Source organism: Artemia sp. Qi Xiang Cuo, chromosome 6, assembly GCF_049724085.1.
Source record: "Artemia sp. Qi Xiang Cuo chromosome 6, ASM4972408v1, whole genome shotgun sequence".
Classification (NCBI taxonomy): Eukaryota; Metazoa; Arthropoda; class Branchiopoda; order Anostraca; family Artemiidae; genus Artemia; species Artemia sp. Qi Xiang Cuo.
Genome location: NC_142799.1, coordinates 28,546,918 through 28,566,222, shown reverse-complemented (window position 1 = coordinate 28,566,222; position 19,305 = coordinate 28,546,918). Strand labels below are relative to the sequence as shown.

Below are 19,305 nucleotides of genomic sequence, written 5' to 3'. Positions count from 1 at the left end.
ATTGGATGTGTTTGGGGAAATGATGGGCAACACTACAGCGTTGCCTCTGATAATCATAGGCAGCGCGCTGCCTAAGTAAAGAACGATGTGGGCACAATGTGTTGTTGGGTTTTTTTTTTCGCCATACCCGGGCACTTCATATCGAAGGAGTTGTCACAGAAACTTCCAAAAGGGCTCATTCGATTGGAAACCGAAGTGGCTAGTGCCCTTTTTAATAGTCGAAAGTGATTGGAGGGAAACTCGCCCCCCCCCCCGCGCCCATCATTCCCCCAAACACATTCAATCAAAATTTTGAGATAGCCATTTTGTTCAGCGTAGGCTAGTTGATTTCCAGATAGAAAATATGTTTTTGAGGAGGATACTCCCCCCTAACCCTTAGGGCAAGGGTCTTAAGTTATGCCCTGGGGGCAAATAAGGTTTTTATAGAAGGTGTTGTCGTAGAAACTTCAGAAAAGGCACGTACAAATGGAAATTTGAAGGGCTAGTACCCTTTTTAATAGTCGAAAGCGATTGGAGGGCAACTAGCCCCCCCCCCACGCCCATCATTCCCCAAACAAATCCAATCAAATTTTTGAGATAGCCATTTTGTTCAGCGTAGTTGATTTCCAGAGAGAAAATGTGTTTTTGAGAAAGACACTCCCCCACAACCCTCAGGGCAAGGGTTTTAAATTATGCCCTGGGGGCATATAAGGTTTTTATAGGAGGCGTTGTCGTAGAAACTTCAAAAAATGCTCATTCAATTGGAAATTCAAAGAACTAGTACCCTTTTTAATAGTCAAAAGTGATTGGAGGGCAACTAGAACCCCCCCCCCCAACGCCCCCCATTCCCCCTAACACATCCAATCAAAAATTTTAGATAGCCATTTTGTTCAGCGTAGTTGATTTCCAGATAGAAAATATGTTTTTGAGGAGGACACCCCCCACAACTCTCGGGGCAAGGGTTTTAAGTTATACCCTGGGGGCATATTAGGTTTTTATAGAAGGCGTTGTAGTAGAAACTTCGAAACAGGCTCTATCGATTGGAAATTCAAAGGGCTAGTACCCTTTTTAATAGTCAAAAGTGATTGGAGGGCAACTGCGCCCCCCCCACGCCCCTCCGTCCCCCAAACACATCCAATCCAAAATTTTAGATAGCCATTTTGTTCAGCATAGTTGATTTCCAGATAGAAAATTTGTTTTTGAGGAGGACACTCCCCCACAACCCTTAGGGCAAGGGTTTTAAGTTATGTCCTGGGGACATATAAGGTTTTTATAGAAGGCATTGTTGTAGAAACTTCAAAAAAGGCTCATTCGATTGGAATTCAAAGGGCTAGTGCCCTTTTTAATAGTCAAAATTGATTGGAGAGCAACAACCCCCCCCCCCCGCCCATCATTTCCCCAAACACATTCAATCAAAATTTTGAGATAGCCATTTTGTTCAGCGTAGTTTATTTCCACATAGAAAATATGTTTTTGAGGAGGCTGAATGAGCCTTTTTTGAAGTTTCTACGACAACAAACATGAATGCAACTTTGTCCACACCACGAAACAGGAACTCCAAACCAGCAACTGGCGAGGTCTCCAAATACCAACCATCCTAGGCGTTTCCCATTGAATAATCATAGAAGACCGGTTTCTAACGAGAGAGGTATTTCCCCTTTGTATTTAATGTACCCAAGCCAAAATGCTGTTCCTTTCTTCTCAGGTAACGGCCAAGTTGTTCAACCCAGCCCAGTTCTCCCTCCCAACTGGAATATGGCAAACCACAGCCCATATCTTGGGGTCCCTGGAGCCCCCTCACCCGTTGTTCCAACAAGTTCTAATAATTTGGGAAATTTCCAGCATTTTTCGGCAATCTACCCCAGGTAGATAAAAAGAAAGAAATAGCTAGTTCTTACGACCTCTTTTCTCCTTGTTAATGCCCAGTCTCTAAGCAATGGAGTGACGGAACTTTCGACAAGACTAAATGACAATAGAATTGATATTTGCTGCATAACAGAGACGTGGTCTGCCAATGAGTTTAACGCCCAGATAAGTAACTATAATTTTCTCGTCAAGAGTAGGCGAAACAAGGAAGGTGCTGTCGTCACACATTGAGGAGGAGTAGGTCACACATGGACGAGCTGTTGTGGGTAATATTGAGACCAAAAGTTCTTCCCCGTAAGTTTTCCTCGATCGTAGTTGGTGTACTCTATTTTCCGCCGCGGTCGAGTTACAGGCGGGAGCTCATAGCCCATCTACAAGCATGTTTAGATGAGATTAAACTGAGACACCCAAACAGTTCTGTGGTTCTTATGGGTGACTTCAACGACCTACTACCCAGCTGGATTGAACGTTCGCTAGGCTTGAAGCAAGTTGTTCGTGAAAAGACAACTCAAAAGTCTGTCATTGATCTCATCTTCAAAGACATTTCTAATTTCTATATTAATCCAGTGACGTTGCCAAGTCTTGGTAAAAGTACACACTTCTGTGTGCACTGGTGTCTCAGGGAGGAAGAAAGAATAGGAACCAGGCGAATTTTTTCAAGCCGGCCTCTAACTGAGTCAGAAAAAGAGCTATTTGCTAGGGCTATATCGAAAAACTGGAAAAGTTTGTACGAAAACTGCAATGTCAACGACATGTATAGAATATTTTCCACTGAATTACGGATAGCTTATGATGTGTTTTTTTCCAGAGAAGACAGTCACAGTAAACTCAGCTGACAGGCCCTGGGTTAACTCGCGCCTGAAAAGGCTGATACGCAAACGCAACAGGCTCCTTAAAAAGGGGAAGATAGGTGAAGCTTCCAAGCTGAGAAATCGAGAGGTGTATGAATGTAGATTGGCTGAGAAGTCCTATGGTTCAAAAAAGAACGAACTCAAGACCACAAACCCAGCAGGCTACTATAAAGGAATACGGCTTCTCACTGGTTCCTCAGTAAGGCAAAGTGTAAGCATATAGGACGAATCTGGGAATAAGCTTCACGCAACCGCTATTAAGAAGTATTTTGCGAGTATTTGGAGAAGCAATCCACCAATTTCCAGTGGTCCACCCTCGGATTTTCTATATGACATACCTTTGACTTTCGCTCAAAAAGGTGCATAAGTTCTTGAGAGACTCGACCCCATTAAGACAACTTACCATGGAGACATTCCAGCAACCCTGTATAAAGGAAACTCAGTCTTTTTAGCAGAACATCTCACTGCCTTTTTAAACCAACGTATTTTGAGAGTTACCTTTCTGGATGATTTAAAAAAGCAGTTGTAACACCAATACCTAAAGTTTAAAATCCAAAAGGGGTGAGTGACCTAAGACCTATATCTTTGACTCCTATCGTATCTAAAGTTTTCGAACATTTTCTAAAGAAATGGTTACTAGAAGATTTCTGTGATAAAATAGATCCCTGTCAGTATGGGTTTATCAAAGAATCTAGCACAGTACATTATCTCATCAGAATTGTGGAAGAAGCCCTGGAACATCTAGAAAATAAAGATGCATTTGTAGAAATATTGCAAGCAGACTTAGAAAAGGCTTTTGACAAATCAAGCCATCCGGATATTCTTGAGTCAATGAAAGATTTTAGACCTTTTTTAATTCGGATTGTTTATAGTTTTTTTACACGGACGGCAACAGTGTGTTAGTGCTGATGGGGTACAATCAGATTTTCTTGAAGTTTTCTGTGGAATACCCCAAGGTACCAAAACGGGACCTGTTTTATTTTTAATACTCTGTAACAAAATTGCGACTTGGCATGAAAAACAGAGCTAAGTTTGCAGGTGATTTATCATTGCTGATACCTAATAAGCTAGGTCCCATGATTAGTACGGATGGCATAATCTGCCGTTTGGAGAGTGACTGCGAAAAAAACGGCTTTCAATTAATAGGAAAAAGTCAGCACTTATGAGGGTCTCGTTTTTGAAAAAAAAAGTTCCTAGTCAAAGTGATATGAATGTGCCAATTGTAAATAATATGACAATTTTAGGTGTGACTTTTAACTCAAAAATGTCAGGGATGGATCATGTAAATAGTAAGAAGGTGAATAAAGCGTTGTGTAATCTAGTTATAACTTAGTGATTCGGTTTTAGCCGTTTTTCACTGTTGAATTTTTATAAACTGTAAATTCGGAGTCTTTTAGAGTATGCTTGTCCTGTGTGGCATCCGGGGCTAAATAAAGAGCAAAGAAATCACCTTGAGAATGTGCAGGAACGAGCTACCCGTGTGATATAAGGTCCGGAATTCACGAATTATGATGATAGCTTCAAAATCCTAGGCCTAGATGGACTTGGTGCCAGGCGACACCAGCTTACAATGGCCTTTGGACAGAAGCTTTTAAAGTCAAGCAAGCACCGAGATTTGCTACCTGAACCGGCAATAACAGGGTGTAATACAAGGCACCAGAATAAAATATAGCCTTGTAAGCCCGTGGCTACCAACCAATACAGATTGTCTTTTCAACAGTATTTTGTGTCTCATTTTAATGAATAAGTGACAAGGAAGAGTGATTATTTAAATTACATTGTGTCTCATTTAATTCTTGTTATTTGACATAATAAATTCGTATCATATCGTATATGCCCCCAGGGTAGTCCCCGAAGCCGCGCCACGACGAAATGACGGCGGCGAATGTGTGATTTAGTATCGGCGGCGGCGCGCCGCCGATTTTGGACCGGCGGGGCGCCCCCGCGCGCCGATTTTTCTGATTAAAAATAAAAATAAAAATTCCACGTCACCAAGCACGTTCAACCTCGATTTTAGTAAGGAAATTTAAATGGTTGGCTAAAAACAGATAAGAACAATATGATAAAACCGGAATTTTTAGGGCTGTGTGGAAAGTGCTTATGTTCACCGTCGATCAGACCTACTAGAATTCTCATTTTTAACCACTAGACCAAGTGAAACCTAAGTTGTGTTTAAGTTTAGTATCACATTGTTCCTATAAAATCCTGTGTTTATTCATATCCTTTTTGTTAATGATTTGGGCTAATGTGTGTATAACTTTCAAAGTTTGAAGTTCAAACTTCTCCTGTTCATCAAATACATACGAAAAGGAATTGAAAAAAACAACAAACAAATAACAACATCGAAAAAACACTGTATACAACTCAGATACCATGGCTTAACAACACGAACAATTTTAAATCAGCGGTTACATCACTTCAGTTACAATTGATGTAACAAAAGTGAGTTTGTTCACTCTGCCTGGAGCCATTGATCTTTTTGCAGTCACTACCAGTCCTGTCGTGCTAAAAAGCCGTTTAGCTGGGGCACATGTGGCCGGCACAGCCAGAACTTGACGAGCGTAAACTGCCACTCGCGGGATCTGATACTAGTATTGGACCTTGGGGTCCCACAGAATGCCGCAAATGGGCTTTTTCTTTGTATCTGCTGAAATAAGTTGTTTTATAAGGGAGAACAAGCCTGCACCTTCATCACAGGGCTTCTGCGCCCTATACTACAGAAGAAAGTAAGCTGCACCTTTACCCTCTTTTCTCATTAACACGGAATAACCCTCCGAAATTTTTTTCTGAAAGAAGTGGTCAAGTTATAATGTTTCAAGTGAAAGTTTAAGGCTACTTCAACTTCAGTGTGCTATGCTAACTGTGCAAAAAAAATGTAATTGATTTCTATAGATATATTTCTATACTAGCTCTAGATAATCTACCAAGCGGGAAACTACCGCAAATCAGCATCGATAAATAAATGAAACCAAAAACGAATAAAAATAACAATAAATAACTGAGTCAAACTCAAAACGAGCAGAAATTAACATAAGTTGGGCTCAAAACCCCTGTGCCTTCCCATGGCCAGAGCATAATTTGCACTTTACTGAAAAAATATAAACGTTTTTACTTTAATAACTTTAATAAATCAAATAATATTATAATTTTGATTACTAAATATCAGTATATGTATATTAAACTGACAATGCATATTCATTTGTATTTTTGTCAGTAAAGTACAAATTATGTTCTGGCCTTGGGAAGGCATAGGGGTTTTGAGCCCAACTTATGTTAATTTCTGCTCGTTTTGAGTTTGACTCGGTTATTTATTGTAATTTCTGTTCGTTTTGGGTTTCATTTATTTATCGATGCTGATTTGTGGTAGTTTCACTCTTGGTAGATTATTTGATTTTAAGTTTTCTCATTTTTTGTTTAAAGGAGTTCTTTATTTTTCTTTGAAAAAACTTATTTTATGGAAACAGTTTTTTTAGTTAATTTCTGTTCGTTTTATATTAACATAGTCTTTTCAGGGAAAAAGAAAATCATACTTTAAATCTTTTCGTTTTTTAAGAACTTATAGTTTGGCCTGCTATTTGTATGCTGGAAAACAATTTTCAGCAAAATTTAACAACATAGACCCTTATAAAAATCTGGACACAAATAATAGTGTTTAATTTAGTTTCATACCTCCTCTAGTTGAGCTGAAATGGAAAACTTGATAACATTCGCAAAAAAAATTTGTTTACTTTCTTTGATAGCTTGGATACACTTACGCTATTTTGATTTGGTCAAATTTTAAGAGCAGAAGAAGCCCTGAAAGTTTGGACATAATACCCTAAGTCGTTCTTGGGATACTGCTGAGATGCCTTATTGGGAATTAACATAAACACAGTGCATTTTGATTTAATCTTAAGGAAAAATTTACTTTTTAAACATAAAGAAAATTGGGTGGGTGGGCACGGTAGGGGGATTAGTTTCCCTCCAATCACTTTCGACTATTAAAAAGCACATCAGCCCTTTCTATTTTCAATCGAATGAGCCCTTTTCGAGGTTCCTACGACAACTCTTTCGATACGAAGTGCCCTGGTCTAAACAACAACAACAAAAAAAAAATGATACATTATACCCACATCGATCTCTACTATAAAAATGTCAAGCCTTCCAATCACTTTCGATTATTAAAAAGGGCACTAGGCTTTTCGATTTCCAAACTAATGATCCCTTTTTGAGTTTCTATGACAACACTTTCTATAAACACCGTATATGCCCCCAGGGCATAAATTACAACAAATTAAACAAGAAAAACGGGTTTTAATTTCTATAAAGCAGTGAATACAAAACACTTAATTAAACAAAAATACTCCGAATATTTCGGCCCCACCTCCGGGAGCCTTTCTCAACGGAAAAACAAAAAAATTTCTTACATCAACATAAAAAACACATACTAAACAAAAAAAATACAAAATATAATTAAATGGGAAAAGAAAACTCACATATTAAATAAGAAATTTCATTCACTGGCGTATAAACAATATCGAATGCTTATATTGATTAGAAAACGCCTTCTCACAGAATATAAATCGAAATATATCAAAATATGAAAATATATTTATAGTTAAACTGAAACAAAACAGGTCAGCTAACCCCTGGCCCCCTAAATAGATCTCACAGGTTCATCACCCAATGTTTGAATTATAATTTGAACAGATTCGTTTGCTTGCAAGCTTAGCTGCAGTTCGTTTACCTTTCCCAGCATTTAACCCAGTCTGACCTTCGTCCGCAAGGTCATCATTCGTATTCTAACGATTATTAAAAATAGTATTGGTTGAAAATTTAACCTGCATTTTAATTAAACTATTATATATCAAATTAGTCCTAAAATTCCTTTTATCTCTATTGATACAAATACCCCCAGATAGTATTCTTTTTATTTATTTAATTTATAGAAATAAATAAATAAAAAAAAAAAAATAAAAAATAAAAAAGATAATATATGGGGGTATTAGTATCAATAGAGATGAAGGGGATTTTAGGATCAATTCGATTTATAATAGTTTAATTAAAAAGCAGGTAAAATTTTCAACCACTACTATTTTTGATAATAGTTCAGATATGAATGATGACCTTGCGGACAAAGGTCAGGGTGGGTTAAATGCTGTAGGAAAGGTAAACAAACTGCAGCCAAGCTTGCAAGCAAACGAATCTGTTAAATTTATAATTCAAACATTGGGAGATGAACCTGTGAGATCTATCTAAGGGTTATGGGCCGGGGTTAGCTGATCTTGTTTGTTTTAGTTTAAGTATAAATATATTTTCATTTTCTGATAGATTTCCATTTATATTCATTGAGAAGGCGTGTTCCAATCAATATAAGCATTCGATTTTGTTTATACGCCAGTGAATGGAATTGTTTATTTAATATGTGAGTTTTCTTTTCCTATTTATTTATATTTTGTCTTTTGTTTGTTTAGTATGTTTTTTATGTTGATGTAAGAAATTTTTTTTTTTTTCCGTTGAGAAATGCTCCCGGATGCGGGGCCGAAATATTCGGAGTATTTTTGTTTAATTAAGTGTTTTGTATTCACTGCTTTATAGAAATTAAAACCTGTTTTTCTTGTTTAATTTTTTGTATATGGAAAAGCAGTGTGGTCTAAGAAATTATAAATTACAACCCTTACCCTAAGGGCTGTGAGGGTGGCTGTCATCCTCTAAGACCTAATTTCCAGAACTTTCAACTACGTTAAACAAAATGGCTATCTCAAAATTTTGATTGTATGTGTTTCGGGAAATGGTGGGCGTGGAAGGGGTGTTAGTTGCCTTCCAATCATTTTCGACCATTAAAAAGGGCACAAGCCACTCCAATCTCTGATTGAATGAGCCCTTTTCGAAGTTTCTACGACAACTTCTTCAATATGAATTGCCCTGGTCTAAAGGAAAAAAATAAAAAATATTACAGTGTGCCAACACTGTTCTTATATACATACAGGACATAACTGTAAAACTCTTTCCTAAATTGTTGTTAACGAATACAAACATCAGAAAACATAATTTCAACCGTGAAATCAGTTAATCTGAACAAACTGGCTGGCGTGATATGTTTATAGGATATGTTTGGCCAAAGAGTGGGCATGGAAGGGGTGTTAGGTGCTTTCCTATCACTTTCGATTATTAAAAAGGGCACTAGTTTTTCTAATTTCCCATCAAATGAGCCCTTTTTGAAGTTTCTGCGACAACTCCTTCAATACGAATTGCCCTGGTATGGAAAAAAAAATAATACATTGTGCCAACATTGTTCTTTACTTAGACAGCTCAATTGCGCTGCCTATGACAACATCCTGAATTGCCTAATGCTCTTTTACCTACCTCTTTTCACCGAAAAATCAGAAAAAAAAATGAACAGAATTTTAAAGTGGAAGGCAAAATTTTTGTTTCAAGAAAAATTTCTTCTTCTCCTTCCTATGAACCGATATACATGGCGAGCCCAAGATGACATTATTTATTTTTAATAAACAGATTAGCCGGGATGACGTTTGAAGCCCGGAGGTCGATATCGATAACCAAAAAAGAGAGAAAAAAAAACCAAAAAAAAAAACGGTGGTGTATTAGTGACGCCGCCGCCGATAGAATCAGCGGCGGCTTCAGCGCGCTGAGGCAAGCTCGGCGGCGCGCCGCCTTTTTGTTTTTGGGGGCGCACCCCCCGCTTTTCGGCGTGGCTTCGGGATCTACCCCAGGGCATAACTTGAAACTCTTGCCCTGTGGGTTGTGGGGGAGTGTCCTTCTCAACAATATATTTTCTATCTGGAAATCAACTACGCTGAACAAAATGGCTATCTCAAAATTTTAATTGGATGTGTTTGGGGGAATGATGGGCGTGAGGGGGGGCTAGTTGCCCTCCAATCATTTTCGACTATTAAAAAGGGCACTAGAATTCTCGATTTCCAATCGAATGAGCCCCCTTTGAAGTTTCTACGACAACCCCTTCCGTATGAAGTGCCTCTGAGAAAAAAAAATAATAAATAATGAAACATTGGAGCCGTGTGGCCTTTACTATAGGCAACACTACAGCGTTGCGCGCTGCCTAAGTAAAGAACGATGTGGACACAATGTGTTTTTGTTTTTTGTTTTTGTTTTTCTCCATACCCGGCACTTTGTATCGAAGGAGTTGTCGTAGAAACTTCGAAAAGGGCTCATTCGATTGGAAATTGGAGTGGCTAGTACCCTTTTTAATAGTCGAAAGTGTTTGGAGGGCACCTAGCCCCTCCCCAAGCGCCCCACATTCCCACAAACACATCCAATCAAATTTTTGAGATAGCCATTTTGTTCAGCGTAGTTGTTTTCCAGATAGAAAATATGTTTTTGAGGAGGACACAACCCTCAGGGCAAGGGTTTTAAGTTATGCCCTGGGGCCATATAAGATTTTTATAGAAGGCGTTGTCATAGAAACTTCAAAAAAGGCTCATTCGATTGGACCCCCCACAACTCTCGGGGCAAGGGTTTTAAGTTATACCCTGAGGGCATATAAGAACAATGTTGGCACAATGTACTATTTATTATTTGTTTCCTTTAGAGCTGGGTACTTCATACGGAAGGGGTCGTCGTAGAAACTTCAAAGGGGGCTCATTTGATTGGAAATCGAGAGTTGTAAAGACCTTTTTAATAGTCGAAAATGATTGGAGGGCAACTATCCCCCCCCCCCGCCCATCATTCCCCCAAACACATCCAATCAAATTTTTTAGATAGCCATTTTGATCAGCGTAGTTGATTTCCAGATAAAAATATGTTTTTGAGGAGGAAACTCCCCCACAACCCTCAGGGCAAGGGTTTTAAATTATGCCCTGGGGGCATATCAGGTTTTTATAGTAGTCATTGTCGTAGAAACTTCAACACTTCAAAATGCGCATTCAATTGGAAATTCAAAGAGCTAGTGCCTTTTTTAATAGTCGAAAGTGATTGGAGGGCAACTAGCCCCCCACCACGCCCATCATTCCACCAAAAACATCCAATAAAAATTTTGAGATAGCCATTTTGTTCAACGTATTTGATTTCCAGATAGAAAACGTTTTTGAGGAGGACACTCCCCCACAACCCTCAGGGCAAGGGTTTTAAGTTATGCCCTGGGGGCATATCAGGTTTTTATAGAAGGCATTGTCGTAGAAACTTCAAAACAGGCTCATTAAAGTGTAAATTCAAAGGGCTAGTACCCTTTTTAATAGTCAAAAGTGATTGGAGGGCAAATAGCCCCGCCCCCCCCCGCCCATCATTCCCCCAAACACATCAAACCAAATTTTTGAGATAGCCATTTTGTTCAGCATAGTTGATTTCCATATGTTTTTAAGGAGGACACTCCCCCACAGCCCTTAGGGCAAGGGTTTTAAGTTATGCCCTGGGGGCATATAAGGTTTTTAAAGGAGGCGTTGTTGTAGAAACTTCAAAAAAAGCTCATTCGATTATAAATTCAAAGGGATAGTGCCATTTTTAATATTCGAAAGTGATTGGAGGGCAACTAGCCCCCCGCCCACCAATACTTCCCCCAATCTCATCCAATAAAAATATGGAGATAGCCATTTTGTTCAGTGTAATTGATTTCCAGATAGAAAATATATTTAAACTATGGATTCTTATAGAAAAAAAAAAAAAAAAGATATATTTTTTCCATGAATGACTTTGTCAATAATAAATGAACAAAAATTCATATAAAAAAACTTTTTCCACAAAACAAGCTTTTCAAAGAAAAGTAAAGAGCTTTTAAACAAAAAATGGGCAGAAATTAAGTCAAGTAATCATTCAGTCAAGTAATCATTCACTTTTATCCTAGCTAAATTATATGGTCCACTGCAAAAGTTACCATGAAATTTACCCACCCCCACCCCCTAATGTGCAAAAATATACCCTGAATTGTCAATGACAAAGTTTCAAATTGCAAAATTCAGCACTATTTTTGTTGACGGCATTTGAAAAACTTGAAACATTAGGAAAACGGTTTTTATTTGTGTTGCCCAATAAATTATGTTTGAATTGTTATAAATAAGTATTCTTGGAATATACTACTTCTGAACAATTTATTTATAAACTAGTGGTATGTTTTTAACAACTTTTCAATAACTTAACTACTGTTGATAACTTCTTTGTGTGGTTATAAAAATGAAATACCTTTGGGACCCCTTTAAGGGTTCAAGATGCAACAGAAGCAATTATTGAATTATGAAAGAGCATAAAAAAGGCATTAAATGATGTATTCACTTTCATCCTAGCTAAATTATAGTGCCACCTGCAAATTTACCATGATTTGTGGTAGTTTTATGCTTGGAAGATTATTTGACTTTATTTCTTCCCATTTTTGACTTAATAGAGCTCTTTACTTTTCTTTGAAAACTTATTCTGTGGAATTTTTTTAAATTAATACAAATATGACACCATCATTCAGCCAGGGGGGCTGGCGCCCCCCTTCTGGGTGCCCATGATTTTGTCACTCTTTATTCAGCCTAGTGGGCATAAAACTACCACAAATCACTATCAATAAATGAATGAAAATTAAAATGAACAGAAATTAGAATAAATAGCTGAGTCAAACTTGAAACAAACAAAAATTATATTTAGTAGGGCCGATAACTCCACGGCATCCTTAAGACCGCAGCATAATTCGTACTTTACTGACAACCAACTGTGTTCATCTGTTTTAACCTTTTTTACTTAACTAAGTGAAACAACTTTTTTTACTCACTTGTTTTACCCATTTTTTATTTTGATAAATAAATGTCAGTATAGGCATAATAAACTGAAAATTCACAGTCTTTTTTTTCAGTAAAGCCTAAGTTATGTTCTGGTCTTGAGAAGGCATGGGGGTTGTCAACCCTAGTAATGTTAATTTTTGCTTGTTTTGAGTTTGACCTGGCTATTTATTATAATTTCTGTTTGTTTTGATTTTCATTTAATTGATGATAGTGATTTGGATAAATTTGCAGGTGGCACAATCATTTAGCTATGATAAAAGTGAATACATCATTTGATGCCTTTTTTATGCTCTTTCATAATTCAATAATTGCTTCTGTTGCAAATTGCATCTTGAGCCCTTAAAGGGCCCCAAAGATATTTTATATTCATTATGAAAGAGCATAAAAAAGCATCAAATGATGTTTTCACTTTAATCCTAGCTAAATTATATGGTCCACTGCAAAGTTACCATGAAATTTACCCACCCCTACCCCCCTAATGTGCAAATATATACCTGAATATTGTCAATGGCAAAGTTTCAAATTGCAAAATTCAGCACATTTTTTGTCAATGGCATTTGAAAAACTTGAAACATTAGGAAAATGGTTTTTAATTGTATTGCCCAATAAATTAGGTTTGAATTGTTATAAATAAGTATTCTTGGAATAGGGTAAAAAACCAGTATCCAATTGAGCAAAATTATGTAAAACTAAAACCCTCACATCTTGTTACCAAAGAGGAATTGAGAAGGATTGGGTATATTAATGAATAGCCTAGCTAAAAGTCTAAGCTATGCATCAATATGGTTATTATTCAGATTATTTAAGATCAACCACTTGAAACTATTAGTTTATTGACTTACCTGCAGGAACCTCTTTTTTGGAAATACCAATTATCCTATTTTGATGTTTATATCTTTTTAGTGTTTCAGTTTTATTCATATATTAACAGAAAGCTGATTTTCTTCTGATTCTAGAAATGTAACTTTTATTGCTTGATATTTATTCTATAAATCACAAATATTTAAATATAATTTTTCTTTTCAATTGCTTTTCAAAACAGAGACCACATTTTACATTTATTATGTTTTAGAGGTAATTACTTGGCGAAAAAAAACAAAAAAAAACTGTCATCCTAATCCAGCAATTGAGACAAATATACCTAACCTAACCCTGAATTGGCATATATAGGGGGGCTGAAATTCATTTCTGATAGAAATGATCATTATATTTGTAATCAGCATAAAAAAAGGCATTGAATGCTGTATTCACTTTAGTCCTAACTCAATAATAGGATTTGGTAGAACTTTACCATGTTTTTAACAACTTTTCAATAACTTAACTACTGTTGATAACTTCTTTGTGTGGTTATAAAAATGAAATACCTTTGGGACCCCTTTAAGGGTTCAAGATGTAATTTGCAACAGAAGCAATTATTGAATTATGAAAGAGTGTAAAAAAGGCATTAAATGATGTTTCACTTTCATCCTAGCTAAACTATTGTGCCACCTGCAAATTTACCATGATTTGTGGTAGTTTTATGCTTGGAAGATTATTTTACTTTACTTCTGCCCATTTTTGGCTTAATAGAGCTCTTTACTATTCTTTGAAAAATTATTCTGTGGAAAGTTTTTTTAAATTAATACAAATATATGACACCATCATTCAGCCAGAGGGGCTGCCCCCCCCCCCTTCGGGGTGCGTATGATTTTGTGACTGTTTATTCAACCTAGTGGGTAGGCCTACATGGGTTGAAACAAGAGGATCATTCTCAAAATCAAACAGCATATCAAAATGAGCTAACTATAATTATTCTGCATATTATGAAGTAAGAATTGTTTTTTTAACATGTTTTCTCCTCAATAGCCCCTAATCTAGGCTTATAGCAAATGAAACTCCCAGGAATGAATCCTGAACCTTAGTTTTTCTCTTGGAATGTGTTTTGGAATATCTATGTCCATTCCATTTCCTTTAAAAGGGTACTGGTCCTTGGCAACATTTAACAATCTTTGTTTTATGAAAGTGTTTTAGACCTAAAATCTTTGCTCAATTTTGACTTATTAGAGCTTGAAGGTTTTAAACCCATTTCTTAAATTAGGAAAAGATCCTTGATACGGCTTAAAATTCTAAAATTAATAATAACTACTTATATGCTTCCACTTACTCTATATTGTCAATTTTCAATAGGATGAAATTCAATCTTTGTAGACAAGGAACGCTGAATTTTAAATTAGCAGCCTGAATCTGACACTGTTGGGAGCAACTATTATTTTAAACTAATAAAACTCGCAAGAAAAGTAGTTTTTCCACAAAATAATTAAAGACTTACGAATTTCCCATAGTTTTTTGCAATAAACTTTCCCCATTAAGATTAATCAAAATCATAGTTGTCATTTCTAAATGGTAATTTTTTCTCACTTAATAATTTTTTAAGTGTTTTTAAATTTTTGGCTACAATGGACCGTGGTTCGTGCTATGCAAGAATCCTTTTCTCAAACTCCAAATCTTTATCCCTTTCCCCCATTTTGAACCGTCCATAGCAGCCAGAGTCACAGCAGTCTTCAGTTTTATTCTTCATAAATGCATAGTAGGAAATCTGAAATTTCAGTTTTCAGCTTATTTTTTTTAGTTAGGATATGTCTAGATAATATTTCAGCACCAGAAAGATTTGCGCCCCTCATTAGACAGATTCGCATGCGTAATTTACGATGAACTGCTTAATATATAAATAGCGACGAAGAGCGTACTGCCTTTCGTCATAAACACAAACAACAAGCAGTAACAACAAGGAAAAACAATTCATCTAGGGTTAAGGTTCCCCTGTCTTAAGAAAAATATTCCTGCTATTTCTACTTGTTGTTTGTATTTATAACTGCAAAATACTAAAAAATTCATGACTCTGAAGTGCCGATTAAACTTTTGTGAAAAATCTCAGCTTTTGGCTCTTAAAGTAAAAACAAAAGCAAAAATAACAATTTAGCCAGTCAGGGATCCCACGTTGATTTTAGCATAATCCAGACGTAACAGAATTAACTTCAACTACTTATTTTGACAACAAAGCAGAGCTCAAGAGAAATTATTTTAGTTTAAACAAAAGCATGTTCTGTTTTTTTTTTTAAACCTTAGAAATGAAAGATTTTAGTCTGATTCAGGGGTGGATCCAGTTGGAGGGAACGGGGGGCAATCTTCCCCCTCCTCCCTAACGTAGTGGTGGATTTAAGGTTGGGACCGCTTGCTTTGGTTGGCGTTGGGACGAAAGTGATTTTTTTTTTGTAATTCATTTTTAATAGTTGAGTTATTAATCAGTTTTTAATTGTTAAGACTGTTTCTTTTTGCAAACAAGTTAAAATAAAGTTCCAGTTACTTTGTGTGGTCTCTGTTAGATTTTACTGATGACGCATACTGCCTAAAAGTATTTAATTAAATTTCGATTTATCAGGGGAATTTGTCCGTATTACCACAAAAGCCAATTGGGAGGCGAACATCTTCATTTCGTAATAAAAAGGAGGATAAATTTAAATTCCTGGCTTTTGTTCTTTAGGCTATCAAAATGATATTTCAGGATTTTTCTGTCACAACGAGGCTTAAAAAAAACTCAATATCTAAACTTCATTCTACTGTCAAAAATTTATTTTCGAGTCTTTCTATGGCATAGAGGTGAAGAAATTAATATCATTACCTCTTTTGGCTGTCATAAAATTTGGGTTTGCTTTTTTTGGGAAGTGGGGTAGTTTTTAAAACATCGTTGCTTTTTAGTAGATTTATATAATAGAAAGTGAATGCATGAGAAGGGCAAAGATATTATTAATTTACAGTTTGGATTTTGGTGAGCAAATGGTGGCAACTTTACTACCTATTTTCATCTAATTAAAGCTCTGCGTTATATGACATATCACCTCCTCTGTTCAATCTAAAACATTAAGATAAAAGCCAAACTCTTTAGAAATATCTAAACTTTAATAAAGATTCGTATAAGCATAAACTTAAAGGTATATGAGTCAAAATACTCTTTCAAAGGTCGGAGTAATCATTTAAGATAAATATATTTGCGAAAAACTGTTTATAAAAGAAGGCAAATAATTATGTGCCTATTTTTCTATCTAGCCGGTATAGATGGGCCTCTGAAATCTTAGTTTGAATCAGTAGAATGGAATCAATTTTTTTTTAATATTTACTAACGAAATGTAGAAAAAAAATGTAGATTCACACCACTTGAGTTAACCATGGAAACGGAATGCAACGAGAATATTACTTCAGAATTTATCACCTTCTCAATACCAACCAGTCTCAAAATATAGTTATGTTTATGTATAGGGGTTGCATATATTTGTCCATAAGATTGTATAAGTTGCTAGGTATACCGCTCAGGATTTGCATACTTATTTTGATGCCATCCAATCATATTTCCACAATTAGTTGTTTATAAATCAAAATTTTTACAGTTCAATTCTCTTACATAATGCTAAATGCTAAAAAATTACAATGAACGAATTTCTTTATAAAAGAATTTCTTAATGCTTAATGCTAAAAGAATTTCAAAATTTTATTTTTATGCTCAGCAAACATATTGAAATTTAAACTTTATTTAAATTTTATTTAATAAGCGAGCCCAGTTACGAGATGCAGGTTTTGATGCATGGGTTACTAAATCTTTCCCACCTTGTGTTCAATTTAAACGCCCTGATGGATCGATCGCCAAGTATTTTCAGAATGATGTAATTACTGAACTTGCTAGACCGGTTATTAGCCATGACTATGGAGGGCGTAGTGAAAAAGGTCGATTCGGAAAGCAGAAGTGAATGTTTTGCTTGTTTGTTGTTAATCAAGGAAAATTATATTTGTTTTTATAGTTTGTGATGTAAGGTTAAGTAATTTAATTGGTTGTTAGAGTTTAGATTGGATACCCTCTGTGTGATTATGTTGTGCTCTTTGTTGATTAATAATGATTGTTTTCTTCGCTTGCCTTTATTTAGAATTTATAACTTATTTCTTTTGGGGTTTTATTTTTTCATTTTTTCTTTTGATTATTTTTGTTTCATTTTTTGTTGTGAGTATTGAGAGAGTATCTTTAATTGTGATTGGTACATGCCCTATTCGTCACCACAGGCAATTTGGATCTTTAATAGATAGTGGTTAGAGATCTTTTTCTACCCCTGGGGGCTCGTAGTATTATTGATTTGGAAAATAAGAAGGTTAATTTTTATAATTATTTTAATGAATGTATTAATAGAAATTTGGACTTTGTGGTTCCAGCTTTTAACCCCCCTGAGGATTCTAAATTTGTTTTTAGTTATGATTTTCATAATGTTGAGTATCGGCATGGTGGATCGGAAGATTTTGGGATTTTTCTTTTGAATTGTCTGGGCCTAAATACGACATTTGATTTTTTAGCGAATCTAGGTAAACTTAATCTTTTCCATGTGTTTGCTTTGACGGAGACCTGGTTGAAGGACCACAATTCTGCTCTTTTAGATATACCTGGATATACTTTGTTTACTCGGAACCGGGAGTTACGTCAACACGGGGGTCTTGCTGCTTATGTTCGTGAAGATCTCCATGTTAGAGTCCGAGATGATCTAAGTGAATATAAAGAAATGGTGTGTGAAACACTAGTATTACAAGCTAAATTGAATAATGTTGATACACATTTAGTAATTGTATATAGGCCACCTTCTGGTTCTATTCAAGAATTTTTTGAGAATATTCATGAACAGCTGGCAAAAGTACAAATTAGTAATAACTCTTGTTTTGTTCTAGGTGACTTTAATATTAACATGCTGGATATGGAGTCTTTTGTGACTTCTCAGTTATTAAATTTGTGTATGTCTTATGGTCTGTTCCCAACGATTAATATCCCAACTAGAGTTTCTAGGACGTCTGCAAAACTTTTGGATAATATTTTTTCTAATTCACCTTTTAGATCGCCAAGAGTTCTTGTAAATGTGGAATTTGACCACTTTGGTGTTTTTGCAGATTTTGAGGTATCTATCCCTAAGCGAGAAACTCCTGAACGGAGTAAAAGAGTTGTAGTTTTTGATCGTAGTGCCCTATTGAAACTAAAAAATAATATGGTTCATATTGATTGGGTATCTCTGTGTGGAAATGAGAGTGATGTAAATACTAAATTTTCACTCTTTTATAGTAAGCTTTTAGAAATGGTTAAGGAAGTGGGAGCAGTGAAGAATTCGAATGGTCGAAAACATAATGGGAGGAAGCCATGGATAACGCATGACCTTCTTCGAAAAATAAATGTAAGAGATAGACTGTTTAAGTCACAAGCTTTAAGACCGACGGATGAGAATAAAGAGCGATACCGTGTTTTTCGTAATTGTTTGAATAATCTCCTCCGTGAGGCTAAACAAAAATATTTTAGTATGAAGTTTAATGATGTTGAAGGTAACCCGTTGAAAACTTGGCAAATAATCCGTAATGTTATAGGTCAGCGGTCTAATATTCTACCAACAGAAGTGACTGTTAATGAGGTTATAATTGCAGATGGTACTGGGATATGTAATGAGTTTTTAAATCATTTTTGTTCAGTAGGCCTACAAATAGCCGAGATGATTTCCTCGTTTCTAGATGACCCACCCTTTGGATCTACTCTACCATCTCCTGCAAATGTATCGCTAAATCTAAAGATGATTACATTAGATGAGTTAAGGGATATTATCTATAGTATGAAAAATAGTTCGTCCGGTAGTGACCTAGTTAGCCTAAAAATTCTAAAATACATTTTCCCTTGTATATCTGGTGTTCTGACATCACTGATTAATGATTGCTTCCGTCAAGGAAGGTTTCCAGATTGTTTAAAAAATGCAAGAGTGACACTGGTTTATAAAGGTGGTGATAGTAATGATTTGGGTAATTATCGCCCAATATCAGTCTTGCCAGTTATTTCTCGTCTTATTGAAAAGTGT

At 35.9% G+C, this 19,305-nt stretch overlaps 1 protein-coding gene across 3 annotated transcripts in view; it reads right to left on the bottom strand.

Moving 5' to 3' along the window:
* LOC148951081 (transmembrane ascorbate-dependent reductase CYB561) overlaps positions 1 to 14,611 on the bottom strand; it is a 105,351-nt gene extending 90,740 nt beyond the window's left edge. For 2 of the 3 annotated variants that reach the window (XM_089090126.1, XM_089090123.1), the window contains exon 1: positions 14,553 to 14,571. The gene's annotated coding sequence lies outside the window, so the exon portion shown is untranslated. Of the gene's footprint in view, positions 1 to 14,552 lie in introns of all 3 variants that reach the window. The other variant, XM_089090125.1, reaches the window with a different exon arrangement.
* Positions 14,612 to 19,305: the final 4,694 nt, after the last annotated feature.